Here is a 20,427-nt window from a genome sequence, read left to right as displayed (position 1 = left end):
AAAGTCAGATATGATGAAATTCAGAATTCTGGGGTCAAGTCGGTATTCTGAGATGAAAACAGAATTTCGAGGTCAAAGTCGGTATTCTGAACAAACAACAAACAATGAGTAACCCCGGGAGTATATCAATAATTAATTGTTTTAATGTATGAGTATGTTTAAAAATGCTTTTCTCATGATGGATTAAGTACTTATTCATGGTTAATTAGGACTTAAAAAGATGTAGCTATTATAAAGTGCATTCACCCCATTTTTTCATTTATACCATCTAACTATATAACTCTTCTGTTTTTGTAAGTTCTTTTGGTGAAAGATTATTTTTCCTTTGTTGTTGAATCCATCCATCCATCCATTATGTGCACCTGCTCTGTCCTGCAGTGCTGCCCTTGCAGCAGCAATCACTGATCAGTTACAGCTGTTTCTAATGTTGCATGTGAGGCGAATGTGACAACCTCTACACTCGGCCATGGGGCCGGAGCCTATCCCAGCTATCTACCGCTGAGAGGCAGGGTACACCCTGGACAGGTCACCAGCGGGTGTGGCCTCATGCTTTATGAATGTGTCATCATTAAAAGGTACGCGCATCTTTGAGCGTCCCTGGGTGGGCTCGAACCACCAACCTTTCGGTTAACAGCCGAACGCGCTGGCCGATTGCGCCACAGAGACCTCGTGTCCGCCTGATGATGATACACTTGACCTGTACTTCCAGCATGAGCCTGTACCTGAACTTCCCGCATGCACCGAAAACCATGGTGCGACCGAGCGCCCTGATGGATACAGCAGGGCCCATAACCCAGAGGTCGATGGATCGAAACCATCCTCTGCTAACGAGCACATCTTTAGGTTTCTGTCAAGTTTTATGCCGTCCCTTCTAAGAAGCACAATCACTTTTGTGACAAACTGCCAGAAGCTGCAGGAGGATCCTGGAAGTGCAGGTCAAGTATATCATCGCCACACTTACTCACATACAATGTGGCTGAGCACTTGGCTGAAATCCTGACACCACGGGTGGGAGACACACTACATCACTTCAGCTGGAAAAACCTTCCCTTAACAGAGGTGGTGGACTCAGACATCATCTTTCTACAACATACAATGCAGCTTCCATCCATTCCCAGGAACTTTCACTCCAAGTCACATGTTCACAGCAAGAACAATGGGCTGTCCACCAGTCCCCCTCCTGTAATCTCAGACCCCGCTTACACATACACAGTATTTTGAAAAACGGGGACTTTCCCTTCGTTCCTTGCCTTTCATTTGCACATAACTGGAGTTTTTGCCTCTGAAAACGAATCTTTCCAAAAAACTCTGGCAAAAGTGGAGATTTTGGAAAACGGCGTATTCGCGTTTCAATGTGAACTGACAAAAACGGCAGTCGGCGCGTCAGTTGGTGCGACCTTTTTTCTGTAGTACGGCTGCCAGAGTAGGCTGTAGTCTAGTAATGGAAGCATTCCGGGTAGCGTTTGCATTCCTCTTGGTGTCAGCACTTTTTACGTGTTTGCATTTGCAAATGCAGCTCCTCTTACTGTGTAGAGGAGCAGAGACATGTTAGGTCTCCAGGCTCAGCAACTTTGGATCAACTTTTGACTCAAATTGCCAGACTGCGACGATGCTTCAGATTGGCCTGCACGGCTTTCTCCTTCTTCCTACACTGCCATTCACAGGCTCGGCTGTGGTCGTGATCACTCTTGGGGACGCATTTATGCGTGGTAATGTTAACGGAAACTTTTTTGAAGACGATGATGTGTGCACGATGTTGTTTTGGAAAACGGAGGGAAGGAAATATTCGTTTTCAAAATACCCGGCTATGTGTAAACGGGGTCTCATAGTCGTTAGCCAGTCGTTGGACACACCACACACAGCCAGTCAGACCGACGCTTGGTAAGTATGAGGTAATTAGAGCCATTGTTTTATGAGTTCCACACAGACCCACCCACTGAGGTCCTCCACCACACAAACCTGCATTTACAGTACCAGGGGCACGAGGATTTTCCCAGTCCGCTTTGCTTGGTTTAGCCCGGGGAGGGTGCTTAAGTGTGGGTGAACAGGTTGTAGCGGTGCGCAAGGTTGTGGTAGGTTAGATGCCGGAAAGATGACAGGTATCAGTTAACTAACAGGTTACATCTTAAAACAGGAAGCGATGTCACAGGGACACTGGGCTGTGACGACTTAAGCGAGACACAGGCTGAGAATGAGGAAGAGCAGTTGTTCTCAGCTCTCAGTTATCTCTATCTCTGTGTTTTCATGTACAGATCACTGCGACAAAAGCTACCCGCCCAGCGTGGGGCTCGAACCCACGACTTTGCTTTAGAAAATACGCTCAGACTGCAGGTCTTAATGGCCAAATCGGATTTTTTGGTGAGATCCGATTTTTTTTTTTGGCCTTTACAAAATAATATGCGACTGCTACCACTCTCCTGTGACACGGTTACCATTGTAACCTATAGTTACACAAGGTTGCCCTGGTGACCTAAATTGACACAAGGTTGCCAGGGTAACCTACAGAATATAGAATACTGTGATCAAAGTCAGAATATGATGAAATTCAGAATTCTGGGGTCAAAGTCGGTATTCTGAGATGAAAACAGAATTTCGAGGTCAAAGTCGGTATTCTGAACAAACAACAAACAATGAGTAACCACCGGGAGTATATCAATAATTAATTGTTTTAATGTATGAGTTATGTTTAATAAATGCTTTTCTCATGATGGATTAAGTACTTATTCATGGTTATTAGGACTTAAAAAGATGTAGCTATTATAAAGTGCATTCACCCCATTTTTTTCATTTATTACCATCTAACTATATAACTCTTCTGTTATTGTAAGTTCTTTTGGTGAAAGATTATTTTTTCCTTTGTTGTTGAATCCATCCATCCATCCATTATGTGAACCTGCTCTGTCCTGCAGTGCTGCCCTTGCAGCAATCACACTGATCAGTTACAGCTGTTTCTAATGTTGCATGTGAGGCGAATGTGACAACCTCTACACTCCGGCCATGGGGGCCGGAGCCTATCCCAGCTATCTACCGCTGAGAGGCAGGGTACACCCTGGACAGGTCACCAGCGGGTGTGGCCTCATGCTTTATGAATGTGTCATCATTAAAAAAGGTACGCGCATCTTTGAGCGTCCCTGGGTGGGCTCGAACCACCAACCTTTCGGTTAACAGCCGAACGCCGCTGGCCGATTGCGCCACAGAGACCTCGTGTCCGCCTGATGATGATACACTTGACCCGTACTTCCAGCATGAGCCTGTACCTGAACTTCCCGCATGCACCGAAAACCATGGTGCGACCGAGCGCCCTGATGGATACAGCAGGGCCCATAACCCAGAGGTCGATGGATCGAAACCATCCTCTGCTAACGAGCACATCTTTAGGTTTCTGTCAAGTTTTATGCCGTCCTCTTCTAAGAAGCACAATCACTTTTTGACAAACTGCCAGAAGCTGCAGGAGGATCCTGGAAGTGCAGGTCAAGTATATCATCGCCACACTTACTCACATACAATGTGGCTGAGCACTTGGCTGAAATCCTGACACCACGGGTGGGAGACACACTACATCACTTCAAGCTGGAAAAACCTTCCCTTAACAGAGGTGGTGGACTCAGACATCATCTTTCTACAACATACAATGCAGCTTCCATCCATTCCCAGGAACTTTCACTCCAAGTCACATGTTCACAGCAAGAACAATGGGCTGTCCACCAGTCCCCCTCCTGTAATCTCAGACCCCGCTTACACATACACAGTATTTTGAAAAACGGGGACTTTTCCCTTCGTTCCTGCCTTTCATTTGCACATAACTGGAGTTTTTGCCTCTGAAAACGAATCTTTCCAAAAAACTCTGGCAAAAGTGGAGATTTTGGAAAACGGCGTATTCGCGTTTCAATGTGAACTGACAAAAACGGCAGTCGGCGCGTCAGTTGGTGCGACCTTTTTTTCTGTAGTACGGCTGCCAGAGTAGGCTGTAGTCTAGTAATGGAAGCATTCCGGGTAGCGTTTGCATTCCTCTTGGTGTCAGCACTTTTTACGTGTTTGCATTTGCAAATGCAGCTCCTCTTACTGTGTAGAGGAGCAGAGACATGTTAGGTCTCCAGGCTCAGCAACTTGGATCAACTTTGACTCAAATTGCCAGACTGCGACGAGGCTTCAGATTGGCCTGCACGGCTTTCTCCTTCTTCCTACACTGCCATTCACAGGCTCGGCGTGGTCGTGATCACTCTTGGGGACGCATTTATGCGTGGTAATGTTAACGGAAACTTTTTTGAAGACGATGATGTGTGCACGATGTTGTTTTGGAAAACGGAGGGAAGGAAATATTCGTTTTTCAAAATACCCGGCTATGTGTAAACGGGGTCTCATAGTCGTTAGCCAGTCGTTGGACACACCACACACAGCCAGTCAGACCGACGCTGGTAAGTATGAGGTAATTAGAGCCATTGTTTTATGAGTTCCACACAGACCCACCCACTGAGGTCCTCCACCACACAAACCTGCATTTACAGTACCAGGGGCACGAGGATTTTCCCAGTCCGCTTTGCTTGGTTTAGCCCGGGGAGGGGTGCTTAAGTGTGGGTGAACAGGTTGTAGCGGTGCGCAAGGTTGTGGTAGGGTTAGATGCCGGAAAGATGACAGGTATCAGTTAACTAACAGGTTACATCTTTAAACAGGAAGCGATGTCACAGGGACACTGGGCTGTGACGACTTAAGCGAGACACAGGCTGAGAATGAGGAAGAGCAGTTGTTCTCAGCTCTCAGTTATCTCTATCTCTGTGTTTTCATGTACAGATCACTGCGACAAAAGCTACCCGCCCAGCGTGGGGCTCGAACCCACGACTTTGCTTTAGAAAATACGCTCAGACTGCAGGTCTTAATGGCCAAATCGGATTTTTTTGGTGAGATCCGATTTTTTTTTTGGCCTTTACAAAATAATATGCGACTGCTACCACTCTCCTGTGACACGGTTACCATTGTAACCTATAGTTACACAAGGTTGCCCTGGTGACCTAAATTGACACAAGGTTGCCAGGGTAACCTACAGAATATAGAATACTGTGATCAAAGTCAGAATATGATGAAATTCAGAATTCTGGGGTCAAAGTCGGTATTCTGAGATGAAAACAGAATTTCGAGGTCAAAGTCGGTATTCTGAACAAACAACAAACAATGAGTAACCACCGGGAGTATATCAATAATTAATTGTTTTAATGTATGAGTTATGTTTAATAAATGCTTTTCTCATGATGGATTAAGTACTTATTCATGGTTAATTAGGACTTAAAAAGATGTAGCTATTATAAAGTGCATTCACCCCATTTTTTTCATTTATACCATCTAACTATATAACTCTTCTGTTATTGTAAGTTCTTTTGGTGAAAGATTATTTTTTCCTTTGTTGTTGAATCCATCCATCCATCCATTATGTGAACCTGCTCTGTCCTGCAGTGCTGCCCTTGCAGCAATCACACTGATCAGTTACAGCTGTTTCTAATGTTGCATGTGAGGCGAATGTGACAACCTCTACACTCCGGCCATGGGGGCCGGAGCCTATCCCAGCTATCTACCGCTGAGAGGCAGGGTACACCCTGGACAGGTCACCAGCGGGTGTGGCCTCATGCTTTATGAATGTGTCATCATTAAAAAAGGTACGCGCATCTTTGAGCGTCCCTGGGTGGGCTCGAACCACCAACCTTTCGGTTAACAGCCGAACGCGCTGGCCGATTGCGCCACAGAGACCTCGTGTCCGCCTGATGATGATACACTTGACCCGTACTTCCAGCATGAGCCTGTACCTGAACTTCCCGCATGCACCGAAAACCATGGTGCGACCGAGCGCCCTGATGGATACAGCAGGGCCCATAACCCAGAGGTCGATGGATCGAAACCATCCTCTGCTAACGAGCACATCTTTAGGTTTCTGTCAAGTTTTATGCCGTCCTCTTCTAAGAAGCACAATCACTTTTTGACAAACTGCCAGAAGCTGCAGGAGGATCCTGGAAGTGCAGGTCAAGTATATCATCGCCACACTTACTCACATACAATGTGGCTGAGCACTTGGCTGAAATCCTGACACCACGGGTGGGAGACACACTACATCACTTCAAGCTGGAAAAACCTTCCCTTAACAGAGGTGGTGGACTCAGACATCATCTTTCTACAACATACAATGCAGCTTCCATCCATTCCCAGGAACTTTCACTCCAAGTCACATGTTCACAGCAAGAACAATGGGCTGTCCACCAGTCCCCCTCCTGTAATCTCAGACCCCGCTTACACATACACAGTATTTTGAAAAACGGGGACTTTTCCCTTCGTTCCTGCCTTTCATTTGCACATAACTGGAGTTTTTGCCTCTGAAAACGAATCTTTCCAAAAAACTCTGGCAAAAGTGGAGATTTTGGAAAACGGCGTATTCGCGTTTCAATGTGAACTGACAAAAACGGCAGTCGGCGCGTCAGTTGGTGCGACCTTTTTTTCTGTAGTACGGCTGCCAGAGTAGGCTGTAGTCTAGTAATGGAAGCATTCCGGGTAGCGTTTGCATTCCTCTTGGTGTCAGCACTTTTTACGTGTTTGCATTTGCAAATGCAGCTCCTCTTACTGTGTAGAGGAGCAGAGACATGTTAGGTCTCCAGGCTCAGCAACTTTGGATCAACTTTTGACTCAAATTGCCAGACTGCGACGAGGCTTCAGATTGGCCTGCACGGCTTTCTCCTTCTTCCTACACTGCCATTCACAGGCTCGGCGTGGTCGTGATCACTCTTGGGGACGCATTTATGCGTGGTAATGTTAACGGAAACTTTTTTGAAGACGATGATGTGTGCACGATGTTGTTTTGGAAAACGGAGGGAAGGAAATATTCGTTTTTCAAAATACCCGGCTATGTGTAAACGGGGTCTCATAGTCGTTAGCCAGTCGTTGGACACACCACACACAGCCAGTCAGACCGACGCTGGTAAGTATGAGGTAATTAGAGCCATTGTTTTATGAGTTCCACACAGACCCACCCACTGAGGTCCTCCACCACACAAACCTGCATTTACAGTACCAGGGGCACGAGGATTTTCCCAGTCCGCTTTGCTTGGTTTAGCCCGGGGAGGGGTGCTTAAGTGTGGGTGAACAGGTTGTAGCGGTGCGCAAGGTTGTGGTAGGGTTAGATGCCGGAAAGATGACAGGTATCAGTTAACTAACAGGTTACATCTTTAAACAGGAAGCGATGTCACAGGGACACTGGGCTGTGACGACTTAAGCGAGACACAGGCTGAGAATGAGGAAGAGCAGTTGTTCTCAGCTCTCAGTTATCTCTATCTCTGTGTTTTCATGTACAGATCACTGCGACAAAAGCTACCCGCCCAGCGTGGGGCTCGAACCCACGACTTTGCTTTAGAAAATACGCTCAGACTGCAGGTCTTAATGGCCAAATCGGATTTTTTTGGTGAGATCCGATTTTTTTTTTTGGCCTTTACAAAATAATATGCGACTGCTACCACTCTCCTGTGACACGGTTACCATTGTAACCTATAGTTACACAAGGTTGCCCTGGTGACCTAAATTGACACAAGGTTGCCAGGGTAACCTACAGAATATAGAATACTGTGATCAAAGTCAGAATATGATGAAATTCAGAATTCTGGGGTCAAAGTCGGTATTCTGAGATGAAAACAGAATTTCGAGGTCAAAGTCGGTATTCTGAACAAACAACAAACAATGAGTAACCACCGGGAGTATATCAATAATTAATTGTTTTAATGTATGAGTTATGTTTAATAAATGCTTTTCTCATGATGGATTAAGTACTTATTCATGGTTAATTAGGACTTAAAAAGATGTAGCTATTATAAAGTGCATTCACCCCATTTTTTTCATTTATACCATCTAACTATATAACTCTTCTGTTATTGTAAGTTCTTTTGGTGAAAGATTATTTTTTCCTTTGTTGTTGAATCCATCCATCCATCCATTATGTGAACCTGCTCTGTCCTGCAGTGCTGCCCTTGCAGCAATCACACTGATCAGTTACAGCTGTTTCTAATGTTGCATGTGAGGCGAATGTGACAACCTCTACACTCCGGCCATGGGGGCCGGAGCCTATCCCAGCTATCTACCGCTGAGAGGCAGGGTACACCCTGGACAGGTCACCAGCGGGTGTGGCCTCATGCTTTATGAATGTGTCATCATTAAAAAAGGTACGCGCATCTTTGAGCGTCCCTGGGTGGGCTCGAACCACCAACCTTTCGGTTAACAGCCGAACGCGCTGGCCGATTGCGCCACAGAGACCTCGTGTCCGCCTGATGATGATACACTTGACCCTGTACTTCCAGCATGAGCCTGTACCTGAACTTCCCGCATGCACCGAAAACCATGGTGCGACCGAGCGCCCTGATGGATACAGCAGGGCCCATAACCCAGAGGTCGATGGATCGAAACCATCCTCTGCTAACGAGCACATCTTTAGGGTTCTGTCAAGTTTTATGCCGTCCTCTTCTAAGAAGCACAATCACTTTTTGACAAACTGCCAGAAGCTGCAGGAGGATCCTGGAAGTGCAGGTCAAGTATATCATCGCCACACTTACTCACATACAATGTGGCTGAGCACTTGGCTGAAATCCTGACACCACGGGTGGGAGACACACTACATCACTTCAAGCTGGAAAAACCTTCCCTTAACAGAGGTGGTGGACTCAGACATCATCTTTCTACAACATACAATGCAGCTTCCATCCATTCCCAGGAACTTTCACTCCAAGTCACATGTTCACAGCAAGAACAATGGGCTGTCCACCAGTCCCCCTCCTGTAATCTCAGACCCCGCTTACACATACACAGTATTTTGAAAAACGGGGACTTTTCCCTTCGTTCCTGCCTTTCATTTGCACATAACTGGAGTTTTTGCCTCTGAAAACGAATCTTTCCAAAAAACTCTGGCAAAAGTGGAGATTTTGGAAAACGGCGTATTCGCGTTTCAATGTGAACTGACAAAAACGGCAGTCGGCGCGTCAGTTGGTGCGACCTTTTTTTCTGTAGTACGGCTGCCAGAGTAGGCTGTAGTCTAGTAATGGAAGCATTCCGGGTAGCGTTTGCATTCCTCTTGGTGTCAGCACTTTTTACGTGTTTGCATTTGCAAATGCAGCTCCTCTTACTGTGTAGAGGAGCAGAGACATGTTAGGTCTCCAGGCTCAGCAACTTTGGATCAACTTTTGACTCAAATTGCCAGACTGCGACGAGGCTTCAGATTGGCCTGCACGGCTTTCTCCTTCTTCCTACACTGCCATTCACAGGCTCGGCGTGGTCGTGATCACTCTTGGGGACGCATTTATGCGTGGTAATGTTAACGGAAACTTTTTTGAAGACGATGATGTGTGCACGATGTTGTTTTGGAAAACGGAGGGAAGGAAATATTCGTTTTTCAAAATACCCGGCTATGTGTAAACGGGGTCTCATAGTCGTTAGCCAGTCGTTGGACACACCACACACAGCCAGTCAGACCGACGCTGGTAAGTATGAGGTAATTAGAGCCATTGTTTTATGAGTTCCACACAGACCCACCCACTGAGGTCCTCCACCACACAAACCTGCATTTACAGTACCAGGGGCACGAGGATTTTCCCAGTCCGCTTTGCTTGGTTTAGCCCGGGGAGGGGTGCTTAAGTGTGGGTGAACAGGTTGTAGCGGTGCGCAAGGTTGTGGTAGGGTTAGATGCCGGAAAGATGACAGGTATCAGTTAACTAACAGGTTACATCTTTAAACAGGAAGCGATGTCACAGGGACACTGGGCTGTGACGACTTAAGCGAGACACAGGCTGAGAATGAGGAAGAGCAGTTGTTCTCAGCTCTCAGTTATCTCTATCTCTGTGTTTTCATGTACAGATCACTGCGACAAAAGCTACCCGCCCAGCGTGGGGCTCGAACCCACGACTTTGCTTTAGAAAATACGCTCAGACTGCAGGTCTTAATGGCCAAATCGGATTTTTTTGGTGAGATCCGATTTTTTTTTTTGGCCTTTACAAAATAATATGCGACTGCTACCACTCTCCTGTGACACGGTTACCATTGTAACCTATAGTTACACAAGGTTGCCCTGGTGACCTAAATTGACACAAGGTTGCCAGGGTAACCTACAGAATATAGAATACTGTGATCAAAGTCAGAATATGATGAAATTCAGAATTCTGGGGTCAAAGTCGGTATTCTGAGATGAAAACAGAATTTCGAGGTCAAAGTCGGTATTCTGAACAAACAACAAACAATGAGTAACCACCGGGAGTATATCAATAATTAATTGTTTTAATGTATGAGTTATGTTTAATAAATGCTTTTCTCATGATGGATTAAGTACTTATTCATGGTTAATTAGGACTTAAAAAGATGTAGCTATTATAAAGTGCATTCACCCCATTTTTTTCATTTATACCATCTAACTATATAACTCTTCTGTTATTGTAAGTTCTTTTGGTGAAAGATTATTTTTTCCTTTGTTGTTGAATCCATCCATCCATCCATTATGTGAACCTGCTCTGTCCTGCAGTGCTGCCCTTGCAGCAATCACACTGATCAGTTACAGCTGTTTCTAATGTTGCATGTGAGGCGAATGTGACAACCTCTACACTCCGGCCATGGGGGCCGGAGCCTATCCCAGCTATCTACCGCTGAGAGGCAGGGTACACCCTGGACAGGTCACCAGCGGGTGTGGCCTCATGCTTTATGAATGTGTCATCATTAAAAAAGGTACGCGCATCTTTGAGCGTCCCTGGGTGGGCTCGAACCACCAACCTTTCGGTTAACAGCCAAACGCGCTGGCCGATTGCACCAAAGCTGGGGAACAATAGTCTGTCATGGGGGGGGAAGAAAGGAAAGAAGGGGGGAAGAAGGGGGAAGAAGGGGGAAGAGGGAAAAAGAAGGAAAAAATGAGGAAAAAATGAGGAAAAAGAAGGAAGAAGAGGAGAAAAATGAGAAAAACGTGAGAGAAGGGAAGAGATGATTTTTATTTGGACATAAATGATTTTAAACCTGTTTTTCATTTTTATATTAATTTATGCTTCGACCCCAAGGTTCCCGGTTCGAGTCCCACAAACGCCAAATATTAATGCATTAGATTTGGACTGATTTAAAAAAATGTGTAACTGGACATCACTTTAACACCGATTTTGCCGATTATTAACCTTACGTTACTGATATATTGATATTTTTATGTCTGCATTTGTGGTGTGTGGTGAGATCCATCATCGCCCTCTACACGCCCACACAACAGCATTAAGCAAAGACTTCTCATGTACACAGCACTTAACAGACTCTAATCTCAACACAAAAACACACAGAAAACAATACATTACTCACTTTACCAAACTTTATTTATAGTTGTCTCAAGCATTTTACAGAGTAATAAATTATAACAAAAACAATTATTTATAAAAATAGGTCTGGCACAGTGCTGAGGGTATTTGTCCGAGGGGTCATCTATGCCTCTCTCATATTACTTTTTTTGTTTTATGTTGTCCAGCCACTGCTCTTTTGGGACAGTCTCTACTTTCGGGCAGTAGACTGTCCCCTTGTACTGGCTGTGCCCAGTTTCTGCTGTCCTGTACTGTCCACACTTCTTACACGTGTTGTGCAGTACTTCACGCTGCAGTGTACGTGCAGGAGCAGCAGTAGTCACAGAGGCAGGAGAAGGACAGGCTGGGGCAGATGCTGGGGGCACATTTGCATGGGGCAGAGGGTCAGCTGCCACGACTGGGGAGGTCCAGCACCTGCATCAGTACCATACTGTCCTGCCTCTTCACCCTCTTGTTGTGCCACTGCACCAGAGTAGTGTGGTTAATGTCCACCAGCTGCATACTAGTCTGCTGCATGACAGCCCCATTACACAGAATAAGCTGCCTTATTTTACGGTAATCCTCCAAGATGTGGTCCCATCTGGAAAATGTGCTTGTCCCCCTTTTCTTGGGACTACGGTGGATAGCACAGAGCCTAATGAAGATCATTTCCACTAGACGACAGCAATCTGGCCAGTGAGCCAGTGGTGCAGTAGTGGTGAGCGCTTGTCGCTCTCCACCCCGGGTGTAAAGTCCTGCCTCTTCTCTGGCGACCTAAACCTGCCTGTATTCAGCCTGCTCTGGTGCCTGGCAGCAAACACCACCCTTTGCTTGCCGTAGTCCAGAAGGTTCTGCCACGACACAACAATGGTGCTGACCTGAGAGAGAGCAGAATGACAACACAGGCACATGAGAAAAGAAAATATAAGCGTGGACATGTATGACAGGCACAGAAGCACACACAAACATCTGACCTGCTGACTGGTGAGGGCTAGAGAGGACTGCTTCCTCAGCTCCACCAGATACTCTGCCAAGCTGTCAACTCTGTCTATGCCTGGCACACCAGCATCAACCACAGCCTGGGGGGAAAACAGAGATGAGAAATATAAGAACCCAGAAAGCACAAATCACACAATAATATTTCTTAATAGCAACTAATGTTACTACAAATAAATGTGCTTTGACATACCCAGATGCTGAGGATACACCAGGCTGTGGCATGGAGGTGGTGGTAGCCTCCTCCTCACAGAGGATGAGGACTGGTGGTCCTCCTAGCCACCAAGCTAGGCTTTAATGCAGCAGAGTGCACCCCACCAAAGGGAGATTTAGTGAACAGGAGAGGAGCAGGACACTGAGTGGCAGGCTGGTAAAGCAACATTACATGATGTAACAGACACAGCATTTGATGTTATCTGTGTGTATTGAAGCAACTGTCACTCATTAAACTGCATGATGCTATATAATAATGTCCATAGTAAGTAACAGGCTAACACTTTACCTTCTCATAGAGGTCATGCCACCTCTGCTGCCTAGGAGCTGGCCTGCAGCCTCCAGCAGGGCAAACACCTGAGCTGGCAGCCTGCTCATCCACTCATCTTCTCCCATAGCCGTGTGGTTATTGCTCATCTAAAGACACTGACAACAATAAAAAACGCTGAGCATGCAATAATGAACAACGCGCTGTGACGCCGCTGCACTAAATAAACAGTTAATATGCGAATACATACGCGTCCACAGCGATCGTGTAATATAAAGAACACGTGCTCCTGGTTTTCAAATAATGTACGGAAGCGCTGAACTGAATTATGTTTTCTTTATGTCACTATAACGTGATCTTATCACGTTCGTTATAACAAGCTAGCGGCTCATCGCGTCCTGTCGTGCTATAACGGGATGAGCCGCTGTTTTACAACGTGACAGCGTCTTATCACGTTATAACGATACAAGACGCTGTTGTAAACCGCACGTTTGCAGTATTTACTTACTTTTTAGACGCGTCGAATCCTTCGTCGTAGACGACCGACTGACTGGAAGCGGTTGCTATGGACTCGCTACGTCATCCAATGTAGAATGGAAATGCGCGCCGCCATTGGCGCTGTCGAGCGTCGTCGCGCCGCGCGATTGGATGAAATCCAATCTTACATTGGACGGCGGCGTAAGCAATAGGCCGAGGAGATTGGAATTGGACAGACTGTCGTGAGCCAGGTAGCGCCACAGAGACCTCGTGTCCGCCTGATGATGATACACTTGACCCGTACTTCCAGCATGAGCCTGTACCTGAACTTCCCGCATGCACCGAAAACCATGGTGCGACCGAGCGCCCTGATGGATACAGCAGGGCCCATAACCCAGAGGTCGATGGATCGAAACCATCCTCTGCTAACGAGCACATCTTTAGGTTTCTGTCAAGTTTTATGCCGTCCTCTTCTAAGAAGCACAATCACTTTTTGACAAACTGCCAGAAGCTGCAGGAGGATCCTGGAAGTGCAGGTCAAGTATATCATCGCCACACTTACTCACATACAATGTGGCTGAGCACTTGGCTGAAATCCTGACACCACGGGTGGGAGACACACTACATCACTTCAAGCTGGAAAAACCTTCCCTTAACAGAGGTGGTGGACTCAGACATCATCTTTCTACAACATACAATGCAGCTTCCATCCATTCCCAGGAACTTTCACTCCAAGTCACATGTTCACAGCAAGAACAATGGGCTGTCCACCAGTCCCCCTCCTGTAATCTCAGACCCCGCTTACACATACACAGTATTTTGAAAAACGGGGACTTTTCCCTTCGTTCCTGCCTTTCATTTGCACATAACTGGAGTTTTTGCCTCTGAAAACGAATCTTTCCAAAAAACTCTGGCAAAAGTGGAGATTTTGGAAAACGGCGTATTCGCGTTTCAATGTGAACTGACAAAAACGGCAGTCGGCGCGTCAGTTGGTGCGACCTTTTTTTCTGTAGTACGGCTGCCAGAGTAGGCTGTAGTCTAGTAATGGAAGCATTCCGGGTAGCGTTTGCATTCCTCTTGGTGTCAGCACTTTTTACGTGTTTGCATTTGCAAATGCAGCTCCTCTTACTGTGTAGAGGAGCAGAGACATGTTAGGTCTCCAGGCTCAGCAACTTTGGATCAACTTTTGACTCAAATTGCCAGACTGCGACGAGGCTTCAGATTGGCCTGCACGGCTTTCTCCTTCTTCCTACACTGCCATTCACAGGCTCGGCGTGGTCGTGATCACTCTTGGGGACGCATTTATGCGTGGTAATGTTAACGGAAACTTTTTTGAAGACGATGATGTGTGCACGATGTTGTTTTGGAAAACGGAGGGAAGGAAATATTCGTTTTTCAAAATACCCGGCTATGTGTAAACGGGGTCTCATAGTCGTTAGCCAGTCGTTGGACACACCACACACAGCCAGTCAGACCGACGCTGGTAAGTATGAGGTAATTAGAGCCATTGTTTTATGAGTTCCACACAGACCCACCCACTGAGGTCCTCCACCACACAAACCTGCATTTACAGTACCAGGGGCACGAGGATTTTCCCAGTCCGCTTTGCTTGGTTTAGCCCGGGGAGGGGTGCTTAAGTGTGGGTGAACAGGTTGTAGCGGTGCGCAAGGTTGTGGTAGGGTTAGATGCCGGAAAGATGACAGGTATCAGTTAACTAACAGGTTACATCTTTAAACAGGAAGCGATGTCACAGGGACACTGGGCTGTGACGACTTAAGCGAGACACAGGCTGAGAATGAGGAAGAGCAGTTGTTCTCAGCTCTCAGTTATCTCTATCTCTGTGTTTTCATGTACAGATCACTGCGACAAAAGCTACCCGCCCAGCGTGGGGCTCGAACCCACGACTTTGCTTTAGAAAATACGCTCAGACTGCAGGTCTTAATGGCCAAATCGGATTTTTTTGGTGAGATCCGATTTTTTTTTTTGGCCTTTACAAAATAATATGCGACTGCTACCACTCTCCTGTGACACGGTTACCATTGTAACCTATAGTTACACAAGGTTGCCCTGGTGACCTAAATTGACACAAGGTTGCCAGGGTAACCTACAGAATATAGAATACTGTGATCAAAGTCAGAATATGATGAAATTCAGAATTCTGGGGTCAAAGTCGGTATTCTGAGATGAAAACAGAATTTCGAGGTCAAAGTCGGTATTCTGAACAAACAACAAACAATGAGTAACCACCGGGAGTATATCAATAATTAATTGTTTTAATGTATGAGTTATGTTTAATAAATGCTTTTCTCATGATGGATTAAGTACTTATTCATGGTTAATTAGGACTTAAAAAGATGTAGCTATTATAAAGTGCATTCACCCCATTTTTTTCATTTATACCATCTAACTATATAACTCTTCTGTTATTGTAAGTTCTTTTGGTGAAAGATTATTTTTTCCTTTGTTGTTGAATCCATCCATCCATCCATTATGTGAACCTGCTCTGTCCTGCAGTGCTGCCCTTGCAGCAATCACACTGATCAGTTACAGCTGTTTCTAATGTTGCATGTGAGGCGAATGTGACAACCTCTACACTCCGGCCATGGGGGCCGGAGCCTATCCCAGCTATCTACCGCTGAGAGGCAGGGTACACCCTGGACAGGTCACCAGCGGGTGTGGCCTCATGCTTTATGAATGTGTCATCATTAAAAAAGGTACGCGCATCTTTGAGCGTCCCTGGGTGGGCTCGAACCACCAACCTTTCGGTTAACAGCCGAACGCGCTGGCCGATTGCGCCACAGAGACCTCGTGTCCGCCTGATGATGATACACTTGACCCTGTACTTCCAGCATGAGCCTGTACCTGAACTTCCCGCATGCACCGAAAACCATGGTGCGACCGAGCGCCCTGATGGATACAGCAGGGCCCATAACCCAGAGGTCGATGGATCGAAACCATCCTCTGCTAACGAGCACATCTTTAGGTTTCTGTCAAGTTTTATGCCGTCCTCTTCTAAGAAGCACAATCACTTTTTGACAAACTGCCAGAAGCTGCAGGAGGATCCTGGAAGTGCAGGTCAAGTATATCATCGCCACACTTACTCACATACAATGTGGCTGAGCACTTGGCTGAAATCCTGACACCACGGGTGGGAGACACACTACATCACTTCAAGCTGGAAAAACCTTCCCTTAACAGAGGTGGTGGACTCAGACATCATCTTTCTACAACATACAATGCAGCTTCCATCCATTCCCAGGAACTTTCACTCCAAGTCACATGTTCACAGCAAGAACAATGGGCTGTCCACCAGTCCCCCTCCTGTAATCTCAGACCCCGCTTACACATACACAGTATTTTGAAAAACGGGGACTTTTCCCTTCGTTCCTGCCTTTCATTTGCACATAACTGGAGTTTTTGCCTCTGAAAACGAATCTTTCCAAAAAACTCTGGCAAAAGTGGAGATTTTGGAAAACGGCGTATTCGCGTTTCAATGTGAACTGACAAAAACGGCAGTCGGCGCGTCAGTTGGTGCGACCTTTTTTTCTGTAGTACGGCTGCCAGAGTAGGCTGTAGTCTAGTAATGGAAGCATTCCGGGTAGCGTTTGCATTCCTCTTGGTGTCAGCACTTTTTACGTGTTTGCATTTGCAAATGCAGCTCCTCTTACTGTGTAGAGGAGCAGAGACATGTTAGGTCTCCAGGCTCAGCAACTTTGGATCAACTTTTGACTCAAATTGCCAGACTGCGACGAGGCTTCAGATTGGCCTGCACGGCTTTCTCCTTCTTCCTACACTGCCATTCACAGGCTCGGCGTGGTCGTGATCACTCTTGGGGACGCATTTATGCGTGGTAATGTTAACGGAAACTTTTTTGAAGACGATGATGTGTGCACGATGTTGTTTTGGAAAACGGAGGGAAGGAAATATTCGTTTTTCAAAATACCCGGCTATGTGTAAACGGGGTCTCATAGTCGTTAGCCAGTCGTTGGACACACCACACACAGCCAGTCAGACCGACGCTGGTAAGTATGAGGTAATTAGAGCCATTGTTTTATGAGTTCCACACAGACCCACCCACTGAGGTCCTCCACCACACAAACCTGCATTTACAGTACCAGGGGCACGAGGATTTTCCCAGTCCGCTTTGCTTGGTTTAGCCCGGGGAGGGGTGCTTAAGTGTGGGTGAACAGGTTGTAGCGGTGCGCAAGGTTGTGGTAGGGTTAGATGCCGGAAAGATGACAGGTATCAGTTAACTAACAGGTTACATCTTTAAACAGGAAGCGATGTCACAGGGACACTGGGCTGTGACGACTTAAGCGAGACACAGGCTGAGAATGAGGAAGAGCAGTTGTTCTCAGCTCTCAGTTATCTCTATCTCTGTGTTTTCATGTACAGATCACTGCGACAAAAGCTACCCGCCCAGCGTGGGGCTCGAACCCACGACTTTGCTTTAGAAAATACGCTCAGACTGCAGGTCTTAATGGCCAAATCGGATTTTTTTGGTGAGATCCGATTTTTTTTTTTGGCCTTTACAAAATAATATGCGACTGCTACCACTCTCCTGTGACACGGTTACCATTGTAACCTATAGTTACACAAGGTTGCCCTGGTGACCTAAATTGACACAAGGTTGCCAGGGTAACCTACAGAATATAGAATACTGTGATCAAAGTCAGAATATGATGAAATTCAGAATTCTGGGGTCAAAGTCGGTATTCTGAGATGAAAACAGAATTTCGAGGTCAAAGTCGGTATTCTGAACAAACAACAAACAATGAGTAACCACCGGGAGTATATCAATAATTAATTGTTTTAATGTATGAGTTATGTTTAATAAATGCTTTTCTCATGATGGATTAAGTACTTATTCATGGTTAATTAGGACTTAAAAAGATGTAGCTATTATAAAGTGCATTCACCCCATTTTTTTCATTTATACCATCTAACTATATAACTCTTCTGTTATTGTAAGTTCTTTTGGTGAAAGATTATTTTTTCCTTTGTTGTTGAATCCATCCATCCATCCATTATGTGAACCTGCTCTGTCCTGCAGTGCTGCCCTTGCAGCAATCACACTGATCAGTTACAGCTGTTTCTAATGTTGCATGTGAGGCGAATGTGACAACCTCTACACTCCGGCCATGGGGGCCGGAGCCTATCCCAGCTATCTACCGCTGAGAGGCAGGGTACACCCTGGACAGGTCACCAGCGGGTGTGGCCTCATGCTTTATGAATGTGTCATCATTAAAAAAGGTACGCGCATCTTTGAGCGTCCCTGGGTGGGCTCGAACCACCAACCTTTCGGTTAACAGCCGAACGCGCTGGCCGATTGCGCCACAGAGACCTCGTGTCCGCCTGATGATGATACACTTGACCTGTACTTCCAGCATGAGCCTGTACCTGAACTTCCCGCATGCACCGAAAACCATGGTGCGACCGAGCGCCCTGATGGATACAGCAGGGCCCATAACCCAGAGGTCGATGGATCGAAACCATCCTCTGCTAACGAGCACATCTTTAGGTTTCTGTCAAGTTTTATGCCGTCCTCTTCTAAGAAGCACAATCACTTTTTGACAAACTGCCAGAAGCTGCAGGAGGATCCTGGAAGTGCAGGTCAAGTATATCATCGCCACACTTACTCACATACAATGTGGCTGAGCACTTGGCTGAAATCCTGACACCACGGGTGGGAGACACACTACATCACTTCAAGCTGGAAAAACCTTCCCTTAACAGAGGTGGTGGACTCAGACATCATCTTTCTACAACATACAATGCAGCTTCCATCCATTCCCAGGAACTTTCACTCCAAGTCACATGTTCACAGCAAGAACAATGGGCTGTCCACCAGTCCCCCTCCTGTAATCTCAGACCCCGCTTACACATACACAGTATTTTGAAAAACGGGGACTTTTCCCTTCGTTCCTGCCTTTCATTTGCACATAACTGGAGTTTTTGCCTCTGAAAACGAATCTTTCCAAAAAACTCTGGCAAAAGTGGAGATTTTGGAAAACGGCGTATTCGCGTTTCAATGTGAACTGACAAAAACGGCAGTCGGCGCGTCAGTTGGTGCGACCTTTTTTTCTGTAGTACGGCTGCCAGAGTAGGCTGTAGTCTAGTAATGGAAGCATTCCGGGTAGCGTTTGCATTCCTCTTGGTGTCAGCACTTTTTACGTGTTTGCATTTGCAAATGCAGCTCCTCTTACTGTGTAGAGGAGCAGAGACATGTTAGGTCTCCAGGCTCAGCAACTTTGGATCAACTTTTGACTCAAATTGCCAGACTGCGACGAGGCTTCAGATTGGCCTGCACGGCTTTCTCCTTCTTCCTACACTGCCATTCACAGGCTCGGCGTGGTCGTGATCACTCTTGGGGACGCATTTATGCGTGGTAATGTTAACGGAAACTTTTTTGAAGACGATGATGTGTGCACGATGTTGTTTTGGAAAACGGAGGGAAGGAAATATTCGTTTTTCAAAATACCCGGCTATGTGTAAACGGGGTCTCATAGTCGTTAGCCAGTCGTTGGACACACCACACACAGCCAGTCAGACCGACGCTGGTAAGTATGAGGTAATTAGAGCCATTGTTTTATGAGTTCCACACAGACCCACCCACTGAGGTCCTCCACCACACAAACCTGCATTTACAGTACCAGGGGCACGAGGATTTTCCCAGTCCGCTTTGCTTGGTTTAGCCCGGGGAGGGGTGCTTAAGTGTGGGTGAACAGGTTGTAGCGGTGCGCAAGGTTGTGGTAGGGTTAGATGCCGGAAAGATGACAGGTATCAGTTAACTAACAGGTTACATCTTTAAACAGGAAGCGATGTCACAGGGACACTGGGCTGTGACGACTTAAGCGAGACACAGGCTGAGAATGAGGAAGAGCAGTTGTTCTCAGCTCTCAGTTATCTCTATCTCTGTGTTTTCATGTACAGATCACTGCGACAAAAGCTACCCGCCCAGCGTGGGGCTCGAACCCACGACTTTGCTTTAGAAAATACGCTCAGACTGCAGGTCTTAATGGCCAAATCGGATTTTTTTGGTGAGATCCGATTTTTTTTTTTGGCCTTTACAAAATAATATGCGACTGCTACCACTCTCCTGTGACACGGTTACCATTGTAACCTATAGTTACACAAGGTTGCCCTGGTGACCTAAATTGACACAAG

The 20,427-nt window shown here is 46.3% G+C and overlaps 6 non-coding genes across 6 annotated transcripts; all 6 read right to left on the bottom strand.

Annotated features, from left to right (window-relative positions):
• Nucleotides 1-592: 592 nt before the first annotated feature.
• trnan-guu (transfer RNA asparagine (anticodon GUU)) lies at nucleotides 593-666 on the bottom strand. Its single transcript has one exon. It is a non-coding gene; the product is annotated as a tRNA-Asn (tRNA).
• A 2,460-nt stretch (nucleotides 667-3,126) lies between these two features.
• trnan-guu (transfer RNA asparagine (anticodon GUU)) lies at nucleotides 3,127-3,201 on the bottom strand. The gene has a single exon. It is a non-coding gene; the product is annotated as a tRNA-Asn (tRNA).
• Nucleotides 3,202-5,662: 2,461 nt separating this feature from the next.
• trnan-guu (transfer RNA asparagine (anticodon GUU)) lies at nucleotides 5,663-5,736 on the bottom strand. The gene has a single exon. It is a non-coding gene; the product is annotated as a tRNA-Asn (tRNA).
• A 2,464-nt stretch (nucleotides 5,737-8,200) lies between these two features.
• trnan-guu (transfer RNA asparagine (anticodon GUU)) lies at nucleotides 8,201-8,274 on the bottom strand. Its single transcript has one exon. It is a non-coding gene; the product is annotated as a tRNA-Asn (tRNA).
• Nucleotides 8,275-15,991: 7,717 nt separating this feature from the next.
• trnan-guu (transfer RNA asparagine (anticodon GUU)) lies at nucleotides 15,992-16,065 on the bottom strand. Its single transcript has one exon. It is a non-coding gene; the product is annotated as a tRNA-Asn (tRNA).
• Nucleotides 16,066-18,530: 2,465 nt separating this feature from the next.
• trnan-guu (transfer RNA asparagine (anticodon GUU)) lies at nucleotides 18,531-18,604 on the bottom strand. Its single transcript has one exon. It is a non-coding gene; the product is annotated as a tRNA-Asn (tRNA).
• Between the last annotated feature and the right edge of the window lie 1,823 nt (nucleotides 18,605-20,427).

This window comes from Parambassis ranga, unplaced genomic scaffold, assembly GCF_900634625.1.
Source record: "Parambassis ranga unplaced genomic scaffold, fParRan2.1 scaffold_47_arrow_ctg1, whole genome shotgun sequence".
NCBI lineage: Eukaryota > Metazoa > Chordata > Actinopteri > Ambassidae > Parambassis > Parambassis ranga.
Note: the sequence above shows the minus strand (reverse complement) of the source record. Positions and strands in the feature narration are given on the sequence as shown.